We start from the raw sequence: 4,794 nt of genomic DNA, 5'->3' as shown, positions 1-4,794 counted from the left end.
GTATATCATTGCTCTGACAAAGAGAGAACAAACTTTGAATAAGCATGAGTTCAAAAAACTGAAGATCACTGTCTCATTGGTACATGTAATACTTAGGATGGAAATTATTTGCCTTAGGAAACCAACAGCACTGCTATTAACTTTTGCAAGTATTCAAAGGTTTTTGCATACACTATTGGGCATACAGCAAACATGGTGTAATGAGCTTAAGTCAAGTCTCTTTGGATTAGGATATTAATCATCACTATTATTCCTATCAATTTACCTCAGTATGTCTGATTTTTTTTTCTTTGCTTTAGGTTTCTTCTCCTAGACTTAGGGATAGGGAAAAGGACTTGATATGCAATTTTGTTAGTAGAGAGAACTATCAGGTGATTAAAATTCCTTTGTCAATATAGACCAGTGCATTTTTTGAAATTCATAATGTTAGAAATCTGTCTAGAATCCTAAGACATTAAGTGATTTGCCCAGGGACACAAAGCCAAAAGAAATTTCTTCCTGATTTACAGACTGACGCTCAATCCACCATACCATTATACTTTCTAATAAGAAAATTTCCTTCTTCATCTTCTTTGTTACTAATGTCTTCTCAGTGAATGATGACTTGCCAATTTGACACAATATAACATAGGTTTGTGGTACTTATGTTAAGCCCACTTTTGGAATTATGTTAACCATAAAAGTTTATTGTTTAGGGATCACTTATTTGGTCTTTAAATCACCATCTTAAGAATGGAGAAACAGATCTGAAGTTAAAACATTATTCTTTATCTGCCATGTCTCACAAATATTTAGCAAAATGTTGATATTAAATCACAGTGTCAGGTTTATTCTTCATAGTCAGATGATTACTAGACCTGGAATGAACCTCAAAGATTCTCTCATCATATCCTCTCAATTTACAAATGAGAAAACAGGTCCAGAGAAGTCAAGTAATTTGCCTGAGGCCATATTAGTACAAAGTCACAAAAACTTATTAGATTCCACATCCTTTGACTACAAAAGATTTCCTTCTACCATGTTATCTTCCTATGAAAATATAGAACAAGATCAACTTCCATGAAGGCCCTGTATCAATTCGCGATAAATTTAGTAATACAAACTTCCAAAAGCATCAGCAAAGTAAAAGTGTAATATGCACATGAAAACCTAAGTAATGGTATAATTTTTTAAATAATGGATGAAGAGAGATGGGACATTAGTATGTAGAGCAAGGACAAAATCAGCATTGTACTTTTAATGAACAGATATTCAACCAATACATTATTTAATCTGGAAAAGATCTAATATTTTCAATCAGATGATTTATTTTGAGTCCAGGCTTAATAGCTATGTGAGCTAAGATAAATCATGCTACGTGTCTTAGCTGTAATTTCTTTACATATAAAAAGACACACAATAAGATTTATTTTACAATGCTCACAGTGTGGAAGCGAGGAAAAGACTTTGTAAAAATCATCTAGTTTTGCTAAATGGGAGTAGTTTTGTAATCATTCATTGTCTCAGTTCTAATGTACTATCTGACATTAAAAAAGTGAATAGATCACAGAAAGTATAAATTATAATAAGTTTGTAATGCATTGACTGACATCTTCAGTCTCTCCAAGGAACACATTTCTAAAAAATGAATCTGATTATGAAAAAAATCATTAATTGCAGTGGAATTTCACTGGAGCTCAGCAGGTCACATTTAAAATAAGCATGAGTTACTTGTGGTTGTCAAGGTAACAGTTACTTTACATATTCTGTAGGAAGGATCCTTCTAGGTTATCCTTGGGCACCCCACAGGTATTAGCCAATGTGTCATGTTTTCCTGCATAGATGCTTTGGAAATGGTATTCTCAGGAGAGTTAATCAATACATTAACTTGGATATAACAAAACAACTTTGAGATCAAGTTGGGAGAACAATTGATGACCTCATTCACTCTTCATCTCTCTTGCAAGCTAATTATGACAATAAGTCTAAGCATCTTTACTTGGGAATTAAGAGAAACCATAGAAGACAATAAGGATTGAGAACTGAACTCATGGAGAAAAGATAGAAAGCACAATAGAAATTCACCTTTTTTTGCATCTCCTTTTTATTTGACATTATATTAGTACATGTGGAATTGCTTAGAGTAGTGCTTCAGGCACATTCTTGTGATCTCTATTTTATTTGGGAGTTTAGAATGTGATGTTATATTTTTGGCTAAAAGACGGATATGAGTCTTTAATAAATGATAGTGTTATCATAAATTTTATAGAATAAATACAATTATTAGCTTATGGAGGGATTTTTTTCATAAAAATCTTTCATTCTATCACCAATTAAATATAGAATACTTATGTGTTTGTACTTTATTCAATTAAAAAAAAATAAATCGTCCAAAATAAAATGAAACACAGACAAGCAAAAATATGTTCTATATCCTCAAGGATCTTCGAGTATAACTAGGGAAAGATAGATAACACATCTGAAGCAGTAGCAAGTAATATGAGACAATCATATTTAAATGCTCAATAGTACAGAGTATATGTCTTATAATGTTTAAGGAAGGAGAAAGATAAATAGAAATAGATTCATTCACTATATATGTAGTGAATTCATGCAGGAGGTGGGACCTGAGCTGAACTTCAAAGGATAGCTAAGATTCAAGAAGATGAAGAACATCATAGGAAATAATATGAATAAAATTATAAATGTAGAAAAATCATAATGTGTTTGGTATAGAGGAAAGAGGTGAATCATTGAATGGCCTTTTTGACCTTAATAAAGTGATTGATAGTTCTGCTGTGTACATGGAATTTTTTTTCTTTTCTTATTATGTAGGTAAGTCTAAAATAAATTCAAATATAATGAAAAAAATAAGAAATCCATCTACTGAATATTGAGTATATAGAAGTCAATTGGACAATTTAGGTACATAGGCTAGATATAAGAATGTGCTCAAAGTTAGCTTATATGCATGGTTAATTTAGCTTATGTATTTTATGTAACATCAATTTTAACATGATATCTTAAAAGATCCAATTTGAATTTCTATTCTATTGCTAATTACAATGTAAAGCTATGGTTCTAGTAGTTTTCACCATTTTATACATTAGTATCATTTATCTTTTAATGGTATATTTTTTTGAAGAGTTGCAATTTTTTCTTTGCTATAAATAGCAGAATTTTCATATTTTATTGTTATTGCCATATTATTTGTCACAAGTACTTGTTTTTTCTACAAAGAGATAATTCAGTAAAATCTAAGTTTTATTTGTGTTTTCACTTCCCTTTCTTGACACAACTAGAGGATGTTCACATTGGGGTTGGATAAAGCAAATCTGTCACATAATAATGAACTAATTATTCAAATGCTATTAGAATTGGCTAAAGAATAAAAAACACATTAATTGTTGCAGCTTCTTTATTTCACTAAAAGTAACAGTTCTCTGTTAATTTTTCAGAATTCCCTTAAGAATCCTTTTGCTAATGAATTTTATATTCTAGATTGAGAATTTATTTCAGTACTTTCAACAAATAAATCCAAATATCTATTGCTGGTGTCAGCAAATAGAAAAACTGCAGAAAATTATGTTCAAGCTTTTATGTTCTCACAGACTCTAAATGGGAATCTTGACTAATTCATCATTTACTACTTATCTATACATTTATTCACTAATTTGTTATTATTTCTCTCCCCAAAAAAATAATCTGTGAATACATTCAATTTTCTTAATATCTGTTCAAAGTATGTGAAAAATATCTTCATAACTAAAATGAAGAAATAGAATCTATGCATATAAAAATTCAAAATATAAAGATATCTAGTAAAGAAAGCCAGGCATAATTGTGTTGAAGCAAAATTCATTTTCCCCCATTGGTAGATGTAATGTGACTAAAAATTGGTCTAACTTTAGAATAGATACCGGATCCTTTTCCTATTAAAAAAAAAATCACCAATTTGTCATCTTAACTTCCCAGTTTCTGTGGAGAACACATTCAACTTGTCTTGCATGGAAGATTAAAAACTCCATGTCAATGGCCCACACTTCCCCTAAAGCCCAGAAAAGCCGCCCCATCTCCTTTCCCATACAAGAGCTTCCGTGAGAGGATCATACCCTTCTACCCCTTCAAGTCACTTGTGGGAAAGGATGTGGTCGTGAAATTCAAGAATGATTTGAGCCTCTGTGGGACCCCGGGCTCTGTGGACCAGTATCTCAAAATGAAACTAACAGATATCAATTCATGTTAGGGACCCAGAAAATATCTTCACATGCTCTCTGTGAAGAACTGTTTTATCTGGGTCTCTGTAGTCAGATATGTGCAGCTGCCAGTGGATGAAGTTGACACCCAGCTACTACAGGATGTGATTTGGCTGGAGGCTATGCAACAGAAGCAGTAGTGACTGTCACTCCTACCTGTGGACATTTATGCCATTTACACACCCCATTCACCCAGTTCAGATTTCTGTTTTAAAAATGAGTGTGTTTGGGTGGCCAGGTAGCACACCGAGTAAGAGCACCGGCTCCAGTGTAGGGATGACCTGGGGATCGAATCCCAGGATCAGACACTTAGCACCCACCCAGAAACACCTGGCCGTGTAACCTTGAGCAAGTTATTTAACCCCAATTGCTTAGGGGCGGCTAGGTGGCTCAGCAAGTAAGAACACTGGCTCCAGTGTCAGGATGACCTGGGGATCAAATCTGGGCTCAGATACTCAGCACCACACCCAGAAATAACTGACCATGTAACCTTGAGCAAGTTACTTAACCCTGATTGCTTAAAAAAAAAAGTGAGAGTTTTTTTTTTTGTTTGTTTTTG

This window comes from Petaurus breviceps, unplaced genomic scaffold, assembly GCF_028583685.1.
Source record: "Petaurus breviceps papuanus isolate PSGF00001 unplaced genomic scaffold, PetGlider_PUasm1.0 40, whole genome shotgun sequence".
Classification (NCBI taxonomy): Eukaryota; Metazoa; Chordata; class Mammalia; order Diprotodontia; family Petauridae; genus Petaurus; species Petaurus breviceps.
The sequence above is the reverse complement of the archived record's forward strand: the minus strand, read 5'-3'. Positions refer to the sequence as shown.